The following is a 20,123-nucleotide window of genomic DNA, read 5'->3' on the forward strand; positions in this document are numbered from 1 at the left end:
AAGGTGTGCGGGGTTTGCAACACTGCATAATTGATTTGACGATTAGACCCGTGTAGTTCTTACATTTTGTTGGGCGTATCATTTTCATTACTCGTTCCTGTAATTTGGAGGGCGAGGGATTATTATGCAGTGTTGCAAACTCCGCACAGCTTTGGTGTATCTCGGAAACGGTTAGAGATATCGCTTTCGAACAAACGCGATTAGGATTCCTGACTCTTACATAGACTTTCTATGGTGTTTCCAGCATTATGTCATATGGGCACCTTTCCTCCTATAGCAACTGCAAAATTTTCAATTTTTTCCCCCTTTGCTGTGGCAACTCTGTTACTCACTGGATGCTGTGCGTTCTTTGGTTTACTCTTTCGGTTACTTCTTTTCATTCCGTAGTATTATTTTTCTTGCCTTATGGCTAGTTTCGCTCTACGGACACTTTAATTTCTTGATCTTTGAAGCTTTATAACTTCCTTATTTGGCAACACTGACAGGTGCGGTTTTGCTTGTTGGTATTCACATTCTGTACTAATTCTTTTGATGGCATAAACTTCTATATGTTCCATTTAAAAAAATACAACTTTGTACTGAGCTGGCAACACTGTTAACCTGGTAACATTGTGTGGTACCTCAAAGGACGTCCCCCTTCCACAAGTATCTGGATCCACCAAATTCTTGCTAATATCTCTTTTGGTTTCCGATTTATTCAGGGCTGTCCAACATTACTGAACCACCCTGTATATATATATATATATATATATATATATATATATATATATATATATATATATATATATATATATATATATATATGGTGCCTTCCATTTCAATTCAGGCAGAGCATGTACCATCACCATCTCAGATATTGTTCAAACTTTTTTTATAGCAACTAGACATGATTTTAAGAGACCCATATTTTTTTGTTTTGTCGAAAAAAAATTTCCCGCCAAGTAATGGGCCATCAAAGACGGGGAGTACAATTTATGAATTGTGGAAGACATGGAAAATGGTCAACTTCAGAGCCTCACCATTCGGCTATGGAGACAGGTAGAGTTATAATTTTTGTTGTGGTGTGTACATAGGGATATAAATAAACTATATTTTATTATAGTTTGGTTTGCGCATGCGTATCTTTTTGTACATAAATTAACAAATTAACGTCAATTTATCTGAAAAGTCGAAGTTTGCGAATTTTTTTCGAGCACTTCCGGTTCGAATTTTAAAATTCTGTTTTCACGGTTGGTAAGACCTAGTTACCCACTTACCGAAAAAATTTTGTATCGCTTCTGTGTGCAACCGTTTTGTCGCAAAAAATTCGAGAAATTGTAAAATTTTCAAAAATCGCCATTTTTGGGCGCCATTTTCTCGAAAACACCATCTTTTAAAATTCTGAAATTTTGTCAGAAGGTTCAACTTTACATGAATAATAAACACACCAAATACCATTCTCGACCAATGCTTCATGAATTAACTGCAGCCTTTTATAGTTAGCGAAGTTTCGTTAACTTTGATGTCACAGTTAGCAACACTGGGAACAATGAAAGTGCAATGATTTGATGATGTTTGTGGTTCACATTCATTAAATGAAGAATAAAAGGTTTTCTTGACTAGTTTTTTATTATTTTGATGAAAAAGGCTCTCTGAAATAGTAAAATGAGCCTCCCCCTACTCCTCCGTTTTCTTAAACCGAAATAATCTGAGGTGGAAATTACGATTACGAAACCACAAATTTTAAGTTTACTTGAAATGGCCGTCCAATAAATCCTGATGATCTATAAAAAGCCTGAACTATTACCTCAATATGATTTGGAATGCTCCAGACAAAGTCTCAATTAAGTGTAATGTCATTACAGTGATCGAAAAAGGACAAAAAGTTAAAAAAATCTAAACGTTTTCTTACGCGTTCCAAAGAAATTTACTGACTCTTTAAACAGAACAATCCCAGCATAAGAATGGGTCACTCGGAATTTTATAGTATTCGACTAAAGTGGGTCAGTCCGCAACCTGCGAGGGAAGTGTGTGTGTGTGAGTGTATTGTGCAAATTTTAAGTTAGCTGCTACAAATAAAAGGTGCAGCCTGTATTGAAGCTGTCATAAGTGACCTATTTCCTTTAGTAGGATGATCCGCAGAAAATGACTGCTGTCTTCAAGAATGTGGTGAATGTCCTGGAGTGGAAGGAATAAGTGTGGAGTCTTTAATTATTGATCCTGATGAAAATGAAAGTGTTACGTACGCCATATGGGAAAACAATAATCTCGTTAAATAAACTGACACTTTCTGTTTTCGTATCGTACATTGCTTGTTTAACTGTAAGAATTGCAATTCATGACTACACCAAGAATTAATTGCTACCGAAAAGCACCGTATAAAATTTCAAGATACAAATTCTATTTTACTTTATGTGGACTTCGTTGAAAACTGGACTGTTATTCTGCAAAGTGAAATTCAGAGTTATCACCGGAATATGAAACAGCTGACAGTTTTGTTGTAATGAACGACGATAGAACACACGATTCGGCTCATGTACTCATAGTCATAGACAAGATTCTAAAAATACTCGAAGAAAAGCGAAAATATATTTTATAGAAAAAGGTTTGAATACGTGAAAATATGTGTCTACAATTTCCCAAACCGTGTCAGTGATTTCTGATGGTGCTGCATCCCACTTTAAAAATCGCGTTCAGATGTTCGAGATGCAGACAGGTCCGATAAAGCAGTGGTTTTGCAGTGAAACCGGCCATGCAAGGGTCTCTGCGACGGTATTGGGAAGGGGGGAGGGGTAAAGAATGTGGCAAAGCGGCATAGCCTTAGGCTAAAACAGATACACAGTATTAAAACCGCAGAAGAAAAAAATGAAATGAAATATTTAAGTTTTACGTCCCACGATTATGCCGGTTAGGCTAAAGGAGACTGTGATTATGAGAAATGAATAAAATGATGGAATGCAGAAAGTGGGAGGAAACAGAATAACACCGAGAAAACCCACGAGCACGGTGTTTGTCCACTACAAGGCCCACACGGCGCGAGCTGGGATCGACCAGGGACCCCAAGCACCGGGAGTGAACGCTCTACCAGTGAGCCACCGCTTCCCCACTAAAACCGCAGAAGAATTCGTGAGTATAGTGCAAGTACAAACACCGGGTATTACTCTCGTTTTGTTGCCTGGAACTGAATTCGACGACTTCCGGAAGAAAAAAAGGGAAAGTATGCGACTGGTAACTGGTATTCAACGAAGTCATCTTCGGAAAATGGCGAAGTTTTTATGGCAGTAACGGGTCACCATGAACTAACTTCATGCTTCCCCCAAAATCGAACTTCTGCAATTCAAAGTGTAGATTTAAGAAATCTGCAAAAAGGAACTTTTGTTACATACATATATGTATGGTAACCAGTGGTGCTTAGCAGAAATGTGAATAAATCATGAATTATTTGAAGTTAAAGTGCTGTTTATGCTTCCACATGGACCTTCAACAGGATACAGGTTTCCAGAAGAGCATAAGAGAAGTGAAAATAAGTGTTTTGTGACTATCAACAGTGTGCTACGCAGGGGCGGATCCAGGACGGACTTCTGGGGGGGTTGTAATACTGCTACTTAGAGCTACTTTTAAGAGCTCCAAACTCTGGGATGAGTTTTATTTATATATAAAATAAGAAAGTTTCTTCTTCTGCGGGGGGAGGGGCAATCTTCCCCCTAGATCCACTCCTGGATGAGCCGTGAGTGAACCAACACCTATTGAAGCACCTGCACGGTTACATGCTATTAGCGAAGAAGACACCAACCAAGCAAATGATTGGTCCATTAAAAAAAAATCAGTGAAATTTTGTTTCTGAAGACCATTTTAAGTAAGTGAACTTGAAATTTGTGTGTTTCGTAATCGTAATTTCCACCTCAGATTATTTCGGTTTAAGAAAACGGAGGAGTAGGGGGAGGCTCATTTTACTATTTCAGAGAGCCTTTTTCATCAAAATAATAAAAAACTAGTCAAGAAAACCTTTTATTCTTCATTTAATGAATGTGAACCACAAACATCATCAAATCATTGCACTTTCATTGTTCCCAGTGTTGCTAACTGTGACATCAAAATTAACGAAACTTCGCTAACTATAAAAGGCTGCAGTTAATTCATGAAGCATTGGTCGAGAATGGTATTTGGTGTGTTTATTATTCATGTAAAGTTGAACCTTCTGACAAAATTTCAGAATTTTAAAAGATGGTGTTTTCGAGAAAATGGCGCCCAAAATGGCGATTTTTGAAAATTTTACAATTTCTCGAATTTTTTGCGACAAAACGGTTGCACACAGAAGCGATACAAATTTTTTTTCGGTAAGTGGGTAACTAGGTCTTACCAACCGTGAAAACAGAATTTTAAAATTCGAACCGGAAGTGCTCGAAAAAAATTCGCAAACTTCGACTTTTCAGATAAATTGACGTTAATTTGTTAATTTATGTACAAAAAGATACGCATGCGCAAACCAAACTATAATAAAATATAGTTTATTTATATCCCTATGTACACACCACAACAAGAATTATAACTCTGCCTGTCTCCATAGCCGAATGGTGAGGCTCCGAAGTTCACCATTTTTCATGTCTTCTACAATTCATAAATTGTACTCCCCGTCTTTGATGGCCCATTACTTGGCGGGAAAATTTTCTTCGACAAAACAAAAAAATATGGGTCTCTTAAAATCATGTCTAGTTGCTATTAAAAAAGTTTCAACAATATCTGAGTTGGTGATGGTACAATTTTATATTTTTTTGCCTGAGTTGAAATGGAAGGCACCATATATATATATAACTTGCTTTATCTCTGTTCTTTATATTGTAAATGAAACCTACGTTATATTTCGCTTTTGAGTTTGGACGGAACTTACCTTATGTTATAAACGAAACCTACATTATATCTTGCTTTTGAGTTTGGACGGAACTTACCTTATGTTATAAACGAAAATTACATTTTGTCCATTCTTTATGTCATATTCGAAACGCATTACGTCCATCCTCTACGTTATATATATTAAAAAACTTGCTTTATTTCTGTTCTTTATATTATAAACGAAGCCTACATTATATTTTGTTTTTGAGTTTGGAAGAAACTTACCTTATGTTATAAACGAAACTTACATTTTGTCCATTCTTTATGTCATATTCGAAAAGCATTACGTCCATCCTCTACGTTATATATATATAAAAAACTTGCTTTATTTCTGTTCTTTATATTATAAGCGAAACCTACATTATATCTTGCTTTTGAGTTTGGACGGAACTTACCTTACGTTATAAACGAAAATTACATTTTGTCCATTCTTTATGTCATATTCGAAAAGCATTACGTCCATCCTCTACGTTATATATATATAAAAAAACTTGCTTTATTTCTGTTCTTTATATTATAAACGAAACCTACATTATATCTTGCTTTTGAGTTTGGACGGAACTTACGTTATGTTATAAACGAAACTTACATTTTGTCCATTCTTTATGTCATATTCGAAACGCATTACGTCCATCCTCTACGTTATATATATATATATATAAAACTTTCTTTATCTCTGTTCTTTATATTATAAATGAAACCTACATTATATCTTGCTTTTGAGTTTGGACGGAACTTACCTTATGTTATAAACGAAACTTACATTTTGTCCATTCTTTATGTCATATTCGAAACGCATTACGTCCATCCTCTACGTTATATATATATATATATATATATATATATATATATATATATATATATATATATATATATATATATATATATATATATATATATATATATATAAACTTGCTTTATCTCTGTTCTTTATATTATAAATGAAACCTACATTATATCTTGCTTTTGAGTTTGGACGGAACTTACCTTATGTTATAAACGAAAATTACATTTTGTCCATTCTTTATGTCATATTCGAAAAGCATTACGTCCATCCTCTACGTTATATATATATAAAAAAACTTGCTTTATTTCTGTTCTTTATATTATAAACGAAACCTACATTATATCTTGCTTTTGAGTTTGGACGGAACTTACCTTATGTTATAAACGAAAATTACATTTTGTCCATTCTTTATGTCATATTCGAAAAGCATTACGTCCATCCTCTACGTTATATATATATAAAAGAACTTGCTTTATTTCTGTTCTTTATATTATAAACGAAACCTACATTATATCTTGCTTTTGAGTTTGGACGGAACTTACCTTATGTTATAAACGAAACTTACATTTTGTCCATTCTTTATGTCATATTCGAAAAGCATTACGTCCATCCTCTACGTGATATATATATATATATATATATATATATATATATATATATATATATATATATATATATATATATATATATATATATATATATATATATATATATAAAACTTGCTTTATCTCTGTTCTTTATATTATAAATGAAACCTACATTATATCTTGCTTTTGAAAAGAATGAAATGAAATCTATGAGTTTTACGTCCCACAGTTATGGCGGTGAGGCTAAAGGAGACGGTATATCTGGCTTTTGAGTTTGAACGAAATTTACAATATGACATTCCTTATGTTATAAACGAAACCTGCATTTTGTCTGTTATTTATGTCATATTCGAAACTTGCATTACGTCCATCCTCTGTGTTATAAAAGAAACTTGCTTTATTTCTGTTCTTTATGTTATAAATGAAACCTACATTATATATTGTTTTGGAATTTGAACGAAACTTACAATATGTCAACTCCTTATGTTATAAACGAAACTTACATTTTGTCCACTCTTTACGTCGTATTAGAAAAGTGCATTATGTCCATCCTCTATGTTACAAAGGAAAAGTACCTTATTTCTGTTCTTTATGTTATAAATGAAACTTACACTACGTCTATCTCTTGAGTTTGAACGAAATTATAATATAGTTAATTAATCCTGGCACCAGCCTATAATTTCGTAAAAAAAAATTCTAGATCCGGAGAGTGTTAATGCTGGAATGAGATAAACAGTGACCAGAATAAAATGAAATCGTACATAGACATCTGTTATCCTGTACGTTATCGTTTGGCAGTCATTTTTTCAATATGGCGGCCGCTATAACACTTTCCACATTATCTCGGGATGCGCTGACACTTCTTGAGTGATTTAAAAGTTTGAACCTAAGTTTTCGAGTTTGCAGAATCTGGTCAAACTATTTCCAAATTAGGTTTAAATAGTTTAGAGTACAAGTCTTTCGAAAAAGATATACAAGTCTGTAACAGTGAAATTAAAATATTTTCTCGTACGTACTTACTGCGAAAGAATACGCTTTTGCTAATCCAACACGAAAAATAAACCAGTTCTGGTGTTTCCGGCAATTCGACACCAGAGGAAATTGTGGAAACAGTTCGAGCTAACGATACATTAAATGTGTTGCAAACATTCTAAGAAAAGATTTACCTCCTGTGGATTTCGGATTGTAAAAGTAGTTTTGTGACGCCTCTGAATTTACGAAATCATGGGAAACGATACGTTTGTCAGATAGTGTAGCCTCATTCCATTTGAGCAAGTCTTGACTTACGAGCTTTGGTAATATACTATTTGAGAGCCAAGAATATAATTCAGATTTAGACGAGGAACTGTGGTGATGTGTGACGAAGTATATGATGGGGAATATGCTAACAATTTTGTCTGTTGCCGTTAACATTTACTCTATTTTCCAAATACTCATCTACAGCTTGCATCGTGGTAGAAAGAAAATTCCCCTGCAAGTTATGATCGAGCATTTAATCTACGAAAAATGCAAAAGTAAAGAACTCACAATATCTATGAGCAAAGTTGGTGTATCTGTGAGCTATAACGAGGTCAAACGAAATAGAGATATTCTTGTGATGTATACTATCGAATCTTCTGCAAATACAATCATACCTTCACCATCTCATTTCACAACAAAAGATTTCACAGTTTCCTTTTTAAGACAATTTCGATTTTGAAGATAGTTCACCTTTGTATGGAGGAAGTAGAAGACATCAGATTGCAATTGTATTGTTCCAGGATGCTACCAATGATTATGCTCCGGGTAAACCTCGGTCTCATCGCTGATCCCTAATTGACGAATTTTGGACTAAACACAAAGCTATAATGTCAACACGTTTTGTTGTACCCTCGGCCATCTACTCGCCCTCATCTTCCAGATTCCTTCAACATAAGAGAAAATTATGATCCCTAGTTACAACAAGTAGGACAAATAGCTAAAGAGGTGGAATTACCGATATCATACATAGGGGTGGAAAAGACATAAAGGATCCAAATAAACTTCCGACGTGGAGTGGTATCCATTCGATGATAAAAAATACACCAAACATCCTGTGAAGCGAACGGCCTTCCTTTCTGTATTGTCATCACCAGTAACAGACTGCACAACAATAAATACTGCCTTGTTGAACACATTCGTGGGCAACTACAGGATGAACCTATTCTTCATGTATTTTGTGACGAAGTAGTTTTTCAAATTGTGGTGGACATAATGTTCTCCTGTCCCAAGGAGTTTCAGAACATATATCCTATGAAGGTATTATCCACATGACAGAAATCACATTACGTTGCACTGGAATTTTTAAATCAGAAGTGGAATGGAAAGGCCTATGATACAGTATGAAATTTTTGAATGAATAAAATATGGAATAATGATTTTAAAAAATATGTGGCTACACTAACTGACATAGATATTGTTTCCCATGATCTAAGTTTAGAAGCGTTACAAAACTTATTTTGTATGCACAGAAAGTAAATCTTTTCTTACAATCTTTGTAGCACATTTAATGTGACGTTAGCTCGAACTGTTTCCACAATTTCCTCTGGTGTCAAAATGCCGAAAAAACAGAACTAGTTTATTCTTCTTCTTGGATTGGCAAAAGTGTATTCTTTCGCCGTAAGTACAGTCCGCGGCATAAAATTTGTTACAAAAATTCTAAGTCCAAATGAATAACAAACTCTTGCCCAGTTTTCTTATGCATTCCCGCAATACATGTATCAATCGATTAGTTGCTTCTAGTATTTATTCCAACTCCTCCCCGTCCTCCACCTCTCCTTGTCTAAAGCAGTGTGGGTGACGTAGTACACTCTTTCCATTCAGCTGAAAAAGAAACAGGAATCAAGTTTACAACGTTATAGCTTTAAAACAGTCTTTTCCATTCGTTTGTTCTGAAATATTTTTAAGAGCATAAATTAAAGGAAAGTCACACAATCTTCCCAGAGCTTCATAAATATCTTTAGTTTCATTCTTTTCTTTCTTTAAAGAGTGCAAGCTAGTAAGATGCTCCCTAAGAAATCTATGGAAATTGCCAAGAGCTCTAAAATATCTACGGACAGAAACGAGTTTTATTCAATGATTCATTGAATTTCTTTTCAGTAAGTGCAAGCAACTGTTTCAGGGGCGTCATTTGGGCAGGACAGGAGGGTGTAATTCCCCCTCTCTTGAGCTTCATAAATACGTATTTTTAGATCAAATGTATAGTAATAAACTAATAAAAAGTGAAAATTTTATGTCGCCGGAGAATCTCTTCCTTCCCCCCCCCCCGAAAAAAGTCTAAAAGACACTGGTTTTAACAACAGACCTATAGAGCTACGATAGCACATTGCTAAAGAGCTTACGTTTGGTTTCAAGAGTAGAAGGTTTGATCTCAAGCCATATGACTTCCTGGGTGACATTGAGATAGAGAGAGAGATAGAGAGAGGGATTCAAGTATGGAGACAGAGAGGGATGATTTGTATACACAGATTTAGAATTGGGGAAAAAATTATCGGACAGCATTCGTATTATGACGAAAATTCTGATTTTGTGAAAGATAAGAAGGGAAGTTTTCGAACTGCGAGGATCACATTAGGCAGTTGTCGAATTAATGTGGAGAACTCTTTTTAGAGCATCAGATGATTACGAAAGGAGAGAAAGATCTTCAGAACTGAGGAATTAAGATTTTAAAAAATCTGATTTCGGCGACGGGTTTCGAACCACCAATCTTGTAGTTATCGAACCATGACTTTATCCATTCTGCTACGGAGAATTCTATTACTGGTTCACATACGTTTCCCTTAGCTGCGTTGAAAGCTACCTTAAGGGGATATTCCAAAAGTTGACTCGTCTTGTAACTTAGTTACAATGTGCAAAATGAACTTCCTCTCCTTCAGGACACTTTTTAAAGCTTTAAAATTTGTTACTATTGTTTTAATTAAGTTACATTTGATAGAACCATCTGATAAAGTAGTGCCAAGCCCTGTGCGTCATTGTCTGTTAGGTGAATGGTTAATGTAAGTTACTCCTACGTGGATGGTCCGAGCATCCAATCAAGACCATTCTTATTGATTATTTGATTTGAGCTACGCTCATACTGTATATTCCACAAGTTCAATTTTGAAGTAATGTAGTCACAGCTAGTTTAATTCGAAATAATTTTCCAATATTATATTTGTTACTAAATTTACATGGCACTCCTGACTGTTTGTAGCCCTGCATAAATGCAAAATTGTTTTAAAAGTATATTTTACTTTCAAGTTTTAATGTTTTTTAATTGTCCTTCAACTTTATTTTATAATTATTTTCTATTTCTTAATTATAACATATGTTCTATTTATATTGTATTCTATGTTACACGTTTATTATTTATATTTTATGTCTTACCTTTGAAGAGGAGCTTTTGACAATTCAGAGCAGCAGGGACATACACAGGATGCAGGCCTTTGCAATCAAGAGCTTTTGCCCCCACGAAATCACTACTTTTTTTTTTTTTTGTAAATTATATCTAATTTTAGAGATGATGATAGCAGGGGCGGATTCAGGGGAGTGCGTTCGGGCGATCACATCCCCCAGAATAGGGAACATTTTATACTTTTTATTTTAAAAATAAAACATATCCTAAGTATTTTTCATCTTTGTATTATAAACTTAAATTAAAACCTAAAGTAGATAGGCCTTACTTTCTTAAGAAAGTTAATTCTGCAGAAGAGCTACTTCTCCTTTTCTAAATTTGTTTTTTCTTTTCTTTTCTTTCTTTCCTTTTTTTTGCAATCCGCTCTTACCTTGATTTGACTTCGAACGATCGCCCCTCCCAAACAATCATCCTGGATCCGCCCCTGGATGATAGACATTTTAGTAAAATATGCCCTCAATCGCTGAAATAAATTCCTGTCAAGCTTTCGATCGCTGAAATAAATTTCTGTCTACGGCCCTGCAAAACAGTGACGATTTTAGGGAGTGATCAGTTAGTAATGCCTCCCTGGAGCAACGACACTTCCCCAGAAGTCATATCTCCGATAATTCAGAATGTGATTTGTGCATTATCACTTTTCACTTTCAGTGTCTTGAAACGCACCAAAAAGGAACTGTTCTGAAGTATTTACTGGTTCTCCCTATGACCCTATTTCAATATGGCCAACCTTGGACATATACACATCTGAAATATGACCTTTTATGTCAGTGATCCAGAAAACTATCCATTCGACACAAATATAGGATATTTTCGATTCTTTATTCCTGTCACCCTCCCATTGTCAACTCGAAGCCAACCAAGGTTTATTTTGGACTTACGCAGCATCCACAGTGTCACTTTTCATCTTTGCACATGAATTCGACACTAATTTCGTTCGTATTTGACTACTTTTACATGTCATCTTCACCTCTTGGTAGGGATTTTTTCAGTATCTCGCCCCCACAACTATGGAGAAATTTCAACCAACTAAGTATAATTATAAATTATCATCTGAAACACAACAGTACGGGTGATCTTTTTCGCAGAGGAATTCGTTAACTACTGTTTCAATATCAATGTATTGGCTTTTTTTGCTCTGCATGCTGAAGATTGCCAAAGAGCTAAACTTCATTCTATACTATTGTGCTATGAATATAGTGGTTTAATTCACTGAATACTCGCTTAGATGATGCTCTCGTCACAGGAAAAGTGAGATACAGTTATAAAAGAAAAACGAAACGAAATATTTAAGTTTTACGTCCCACGTTATGCCGACTACGCTAATGGAGACAGTGATGGTGAGAAACGAATGAAATCGTTTAATGAAGAAAGTGGGAGGAAAGTGGAGAAACCCGAGAAAACTCATGCACACGGTGTTTGTCCATAATAAAGTTCATTCAGCGCGAGCTGGGGTCTAACCAACAACTCCATGCATCATGGGTAAAGTTATAAAAGAATAGGCGTCTAAACAAATACGGAACACTACTATCAATGAGAGTTATATAAGATTAGATTTTTATTTATTTCATTCTAAGTTAAAATTTCAATCAATCTTGATCTTCATTACTGTTCGAAATCCGGACCAACCATTATTCCCTACTAGGGTAAAGATTAATTGATCGCCAACAGAAATCCAAAATCCTCTGTATAACCCCACGTTCCATTATTCCATATACACAATTAAGAGTCCAGCGTAACCTACCAGTTAATAAGTTTTCTTCTTCTTATTATTATTTTTAACACCTCAAAAATATAGGCTCATAATTGAACCACTGATTGGAAAAATTGAATAAGTACATAAAAATATTTTTTCCACTTTTAAGCTTTTCTCACCAATTGCAGTGCTACAATACAAGATTCTTCTGTTTTGTCTTAGAGTTTGTCAGTTCTTTTGCTACAATTAATCAGTTATACACGTGTTGAAACAAATACAAATACGCCTCGGGAAGGCTTTTTAGCGTTTCTGAAAACTTAGGTCTGATGTACTTATTCCCTTTTGCTGGAAATAGTTGCTGCAAATATTTGCTGCAAGGACGTGATAAATCTTTTCGGTAGACTTCACAGTCTATAGCTCCTTCACAACTTCCTTTTCATCTAAGGCTAAGTAGTTACATTTTAGACATTGAGGAAGAAGTGTGAAATTAATTAAAACCCTTCAAAGTGGAGTTACGAATCTTCAATGGACTCCATTTTGCTGTTGGCCTCGCTCAACGCACTCCCGTCACTGTTCAGGGTGCACGATGGAGTTTCTCCCTTTTAGGAATACTTTCTAAGACAGTACTAGTTTTTTTTCTTACAGCTGTTTCAATTGAGTTGTATTTGCTAGAACTGTCGGTTAAAGGAAACAAAAAATCCTATACTCAAACACAAATCATCTCTCTAGAAGCTCTAATGGAAAACGAAACGAATCGTCATAAACATGTTACGTTCTTGAAGAGGAAAACAGCAAAACATTGATTGCACAAACGTATAATGGTATCATTTGCTTGCAAATTTAAAATTTGTTGAAGTTGATGGCTTGTTAGGTGAGGGGTTAGTGAACAGGATTTTTGTACTGGTGGTCCAGGGTTCGAATCTCGTCCGTTTTTCTTACGTTTTGTTTCTTTAAGCTACACTGAGTTTGTTCATTCCAATTCTTTAAGCTTGAATTAAATCTAATACCAGTTAGTGAATTAAAAGTAGCTAACATTATTTTCAAATACGAGACGTTATTACATGCTTGTCACTAGCTCACAATACTCAACTTTGATATAAACTCTTGCAGCCTTCATTTAACTCATTTCTCGACGTGTTTTGTTACAAAACTCATGAATCGTGGCGAACAAAATTGCTTTACCAGATAATGGTGACTGCTTTGAAACCAAATGACAAGTATGAGAATTAAACGTATCATATCTGTAGTTTGGTGTGGAGAAGAAACCAAATAGCGAACGAAAGGTTTAAGAACAACCACGTTATTAATATAAACTATGCCAAAGATTATTGACTTATATGATTTAAAAAAATCGAAAGAAATTTTCAAAGAACGAATAATACGAACTTAGAATTTTGCAACTGGAGGCAAGGAAATCTAATTTAAACATACTAAAACATATATCATTTAGCGCATATAGAGCGTGGATCTGTGCTCAAGGCGCTAGCTAATAATCTGGAGGTTCTCAAGTCGGAACCATGTGTGAATATTTTGTTTAAATTTAGAATTTTTGGTGATCATTAGTCGGCGATGACACACGTGTAATGTCTTAAGGTATTTGAATATTTTGATCTTTCAATATTTGAATGATCAAATCTTCAATAATAATAATAATAATAATAATAATAATAATAATAATAATAATAATAATAATAATAATAATAATAATAATAATAATAATAATAATAATAATAATAATAATAATAATAATAATAATAGTTATTATTATTATTATTATTAGCATAGTAATTCAATAACACGTTAATATCTTTAATTATTTCTCGATAACTACTCGAACTTAAGACGTCCTCGAATCTAAGTCGCACCCCGATTTCGCTGGGCTAAATTAAAGAAAAATAGTAATATGTTATGGTTTTACTATTACTAAAGCACTCTTTGATATTGGTCAGTTTCGATGATTTTATGTATCCTTCTCCCCTCTCCATGTTGGGGGCACGGTATGACAAAAATTATCCCAGGCCCGAATGTCATGTACGTTGAAAATTTGATCGAAATCTGTTGGATGGTTCAAGAGTTGTTCTATTTATTTTTATATATTAATCTCCCCTTCTCTTATCCGCTCCTATGTTCTACCGTCAAAGTGAAAATATTAAAACAAAAGTTTCTAGGCCCGAACGTCGTCTATCTTGAAAATTAGATCGAGATCGGTCAGGTGGTTCAAGAGTTGTTAAGTTTTATTCATTTTTATAGATATCTCCCCTCCCCTCCTCCTACCCTACGTTCTACCATCAAAAGGATATGATAAAAACCACCCCAGGTCCGAACCTCATCTATGTTGATAATTTGATTAAGATCAGTTCAGTGGTTTAAGCGTAATGAAATCACCAAGACAGCATTTTTATTTTTATTTTTTTACATAGTCCCTCCTTCCCCTCCCCTACATTGTGCCGTCAAGGCAAAAAATGAAAACATCCCAGGTCCGAACCTTATCTATATTGAATGTTTGATTGATTGGGATCAGTCGGATTGTTCAAGAGTTATTAAGTTATATTGATTTTCATATATTTACCCTCCCCTCCTCTTCCGCAAGATCTAATATCAAAATGAAATAACAAAAAGCTTCCCAGGTTCGAATTTCATCTAAGTTCAAAATGTGATTGAGAAAGATCGGGTAGTTCAAGAGTTATTCACCACCGAACATTGTCACTTTTATTTTTATATTTATAGCTGTTATGTATCTTTCCCCTCCTCTCCATCCTCTACGTTATTCCGTCAAAGTGAAATGGTAAAATCCATCCCTCGCGTTAATCGAGACGGGGACATATAGCCTCATTGCTGACGTCCCCATTAATCCCCCTACTCATACCCTTTAGTGTGTTTGTTAGTGTTTTTTTTGTCTTCAGTTGCAAATTTCTAAGTTATTTTTCTTTGTTTCAAAATTCTCGCATTTCTTGTATGATAATACAAGTTAATAATCTTTGACTTGTTTTATATTAATAATCTGAGTTGTTCTTAACCCTTTGGTTTCCAATTTTGTTTTGTCTCTACACCAAACTACAGATATGACAAATTTAATTCTCATACTTTACATTTGATTTCAAAGCGGTCTCCATGAACTGCTTAAAAGCACTTTTTCCGTCACGAAACACCCAGCAGAGGGCGTACGATATCGTCTACAGCAATGAGAGGAAACTCCGCCTTGTTACGTGACATCACATGAAGCGCGTTCCGTTCAAACACCTAAGCAAAGCTATCATTTTGCTTCTGGTGTGAAAATGGCTCACTACGAAGCTTCTGTTAAAAGCAGCGTGATTGCTTTAATTGAGCATGCGGGCATGAACTATAGCGAGGCAGGCGCGAGATATGACGTTAACCGTGCTACAGCACGGAGGTGGTGGAGGAGATATGAGGAAACAGGAGATGTAAGACGTAAAAGAGGAAGTGGGCGACAAAGAGTTTCCTCTGCCGAAGAAGACCAGAGTGTAATTGCCCAATGCCGTGAGCACCCTTTCATGTCTGCCCGACAGTTACGAGAGGAAGCCAATTTCCCAGGCGATGTTACGACTATCCGTCGTAGACTCAAATCCTTTGGTTTGAGATCATACAGGGCAGCTGTTAAGGAGCGACTAACAGAAGACCACATGCTTGACCGTCTGGCGTTTGCACAGTTAAATATTGCACGTGTGTGGGACGAGGTCGTTTTCACAGACGAAAAAATATTTTCCAGTGCAAACTTCGGGCCGAAGCGTGTTTACCGCCCCCTGGAAAAAGATATGCCTCTGAATACGTTTCCCGTTCTGATCGAATGGGACATGTAACTGTCCACTGTTGGGCATGGATATGCAAGGCTGCAAATTTCGGAGGAATCTACAGGATTCCTGGTCGCCTAAACGCCCACAAGTATGTGGAACATCTGGATGAAACGCTTCCGGAAATAAAAGCTCATGTAGGTGACGGCATATTATATTTGCAACAGGACAATAGCTCGATACATAATTCAAATGTGGTTCAGACATGGTTGCAGAGGCAACCTGATGTCGAAATAGTTGACTGGGTTCCTCATGGAGCAGATCTGAACCATATTGAAAATATGTGGGCCTCTGTTGCAAGAACATTGCGGGAAACCTGGTCGAACAATCCTCCACGAACATCTAATGATCTTTGGGAGCGTGTTGAAGATGCGTGGTCGATCTGTTGCACCCAAGGCTATATCTCTCGCCTGGTGGATTCAATGCCACGGCGTATGGCAGCTGTAATCGAGTCCCAAGGGGACTATACACACTATTAATAAATGCTCGCCCACAGCACCATCAGCCCTCTCGAGGGCTACCTAATTCGACCCACTTATTAACAAAATTTTATGAAATACATTACGCGACACCAGTGAATGTAAGTGTCTCAGTATGTTCTGCATTAATAAAGAGGCTAACGTGCGAGACTTGGTGGCCGAGTGGTATTATGCTTGCTATGTAAACCAAAACCGCCTGTAACAGTGGTTCGAATCTAGTGAAGAAGACCCCTACTTTTTATCACCAGGGATATTTGCTATACGCCTTCTGCTATGTCCGCCTTCGTACGGTCTATTATATGACACAATGTGGACCGCCATAAGTTTTTACTTAGTAAACAATTTATAAATATATGAACAAATACCTAGGTATATTAGAGTAATAATGGAATATAGTACTTTCGTCCGACTGACGTCGCTCTGCAAATGTTCATTGTATTACACCGGAAGATGAATTAAATAAAGACTGGAAAATTTGATATAACAATTGATACGTAATGAGTTAAAGACAAAATATGTAATTATAATCTCATATTTGAAACTAATTTCGACTACAATTAATTCTCTACCTGCTTTCATAAATAATCCAAACCAAACTTCGAGGTTTGGAATGCACAAACTAAGTGTAGCTAAGAGAAAAAGTAACAAGAAGAGCAGAGATTCGAACCCACGACCACCAGCGTAAGAATTCCTTTTACTAACCCTTCATCTATCAAACCATGACGTGAACATGACTTTTGTAAGTTATAAATTTGTATCCAAGAAACACCATTAAGCGTATGTGCAACTACTGCTTTGCTCTTTTTCTCTTCAAAAGCGTAACATGTTTAGGACGATTCGTTTCGTTTTCCATTAGTTTCGAAAGAGATTATTTGTGTTTGAGTGTAGGATCTTTAGTTTCCTTTAACCGACACTTCTAGCAAATACAACTTAATTCACACAGCAGTTAAAAAAAACTCGTACTGCCTTAGAAAGTATTCCTAAAAGCAGAAGCTGCATCATGCATCCTGAACAATCCGGGACGTAACTAACGGCAGTGCGTTGAGGCAGCCCAGAGTAAAACGGGGCCCATTGAAAGTTCGTAATTCCACTATTTTTCCTCGATGTCTAAAATGAGACTACTTTAGCCTTACATGAAAAAGAAGCTGTGGAGGGAACTGAGAAGTCTACTGAAAAGATTTATCACGTCCTTGCAGCAACAACTTTAAGTTTTCGAACAGTAATGAAGAACAAGATTGATTGAAATTTTAACTTAGAATGAAATAAATAAAAATCTAATCTTATATAACTCTCATTGATAGTAGTGTTCCGTATTTGTTTAGACGCCTATTCTTTTATAACTTTACCCATGATGCATGGAGTTGTTGGTTAGACCCCAGCTCGCGCTGAATGAACTTTATTATGGACAAACACCGTGTGCATGAGTTTTCTCGGGTTTCTCCACTTTCCTCCCACTTTCTTCATTAAACGATTTCATTCGTTTCTCACCATCACTGTCTCCATTAGCGTAGTCGGCATAACGTGGGACGTAAAACTTAAATATTTCGTTTCGTTTTTCTTTTATAACTGTATCTCACTTTTCCTGTGACGAGAGCATCATCTAAGCGAGTATTCAGTGAATTAAACCACTATATTCATAGCACAATAGTATAGAATGAAGTTTAGCTCTTTGGCAATCTCCAGCATGCAGAGCAAAAAAAGCCAATACATTGATATTGAAACAGTAGTTAACGAATTCCTCTGCGAAAAAGATCACCCGTACTGTTGTGTTTCAGATGATAATTTATAATTATACTTAGTTGGTTGAAATTTCTCCATAGTTGTGGGGGCGAGATACTGAAAAAATCCCTACCAAGAGGTGAAGATGACATGTAAAAGTAGTCAAATACGAACGAAATTAGTGTCGAATTCATGTGCAAAGATGAAAAGTGACACTGTGGATGCTGCGTAAGTCCAAAATAAACCTTGGTTGGCTTCGAGTTGACAATGGGAGGGTGACAGGAATAAAGAATCGAAAATATCCTATATTTGTGTCGAATGGATAGTTTTCTGGATCACTGACATAAAAGGTCATATTTCAGATGTGTATATGTCCAAGGTTGGCCATATTGAAATAGGGTCATAGGGAGAACCAGTAAATACTTCAGAACAGTTCCTTTTTGGTGCGTTTCAAGACACTGAGAGTGAAAAGTGATAATGCACAAATCACATTCTGAATTATCGGAGATATGACTTCTGGGGAAGTGTCGTTGCTCCAGGGAGGCATTACTAACTGATCACTCCCTAAAATCGTCACTGATTTGCAGGGCCGTAGACAGAAATTTATTTCAGCGATCGAAAGCTTGACAGGAATTTATTTCAGCGATTGAGGGCATATTTTACTAAAATGTCTATCATCCAGGGGCGGATCAGGATGATTGTTTGGGAGGGGCGATCGTTCGAAGTCAAATCAAGGTAAGAGCGGATTGCAAAAAAAGAAAGAAAGAAAAGAAAAGAAAAAACAAATTTAGAGAAGGAGAAGTAGCTCTTCTGCAGAATTAACTTTCTTAAGAAAGTAAGGCTTATCTACTTTAGGTTTTAATTTAAGTTTATAATACAAAGATGAAAAATACTTAGGATATCTTTTATTTTTAAAACAAAAAGTATAAAATGTTCCCTATTCTGGGGGATGTGATCGCCCGAACGCACTTCCCTGAATCCGCCCCTGCTATCATCATCTCTAAAATTAGATATAATTTACAAAAAAAAAAAAAGTAGTGATTTCGTGGGGGCAAAAGCTCTTGATTGCAAAGGCCTGCATCCTGTGTATGTCCCTGCTGCTCTGAATTGTCAAAAGCTCCTCTTCAAAGGTAAGACATAAAATATAAATAATAAACGTGTAACATAGAATACAATATAAATAGAACATATGTTATAATTAAGAAATAGAAAATAATTATAAAATAAAGTTGAAGGACAATTAAAAAACATTAAAACTTGAAAGTAAAATATACTTTTAAAACAATTTTGCATTTATGCAGGGCTACAAACAGTCAGGAGTGCCATGTAAATTTAGTAACAAATATAATATTGGAAAATTATTTCGAATTAAACTAGCTGTGACTACATTACTTCAAAATTGAACTTGTGGAATATACAGTATGAGCGTAGCTCAAATCAAATAATCAATAAGAATGGTCTTGATTGGATGCTCGGACCATCCACGTAGGAGTAACTTACATTAACCATTCACCTAACAGACAATGACGCACAGGGCTTGGCACTACTTTATCAGATGATTCTATCACATGCAACTTAATTAAAACAATAGTAACAAATTTTAAAGCTTTAAAAAGTGTCTTGAAGGAGAGGAAGTTCATTTTGCACATTGTAACTAAGTTACAAGACGAGTCAACTTTTGGAATATCCCCTTAAGGTAGCTTTCAACGCAGCTAAGGGAAACGTATGTGAACCAGTAATAGAATTCTCCGTAGCAGAATGGATAAAGT

The sequence above is a fragment of the Thermobia domestica genome, chromosome 8, assembly GCF_964235325.1.
Source record: "Thermobia domestica chromosome 8, izTheDome1.hap1.1, whole genome shotgun sequence".
NCBI classification, from domain to species: domain Eukaryota; kingdom Metazoa; phylum Arthropoda; class Insecta; order Zygentoma; family Lepismatidae; genus Thermobia; species Thermobia domestica.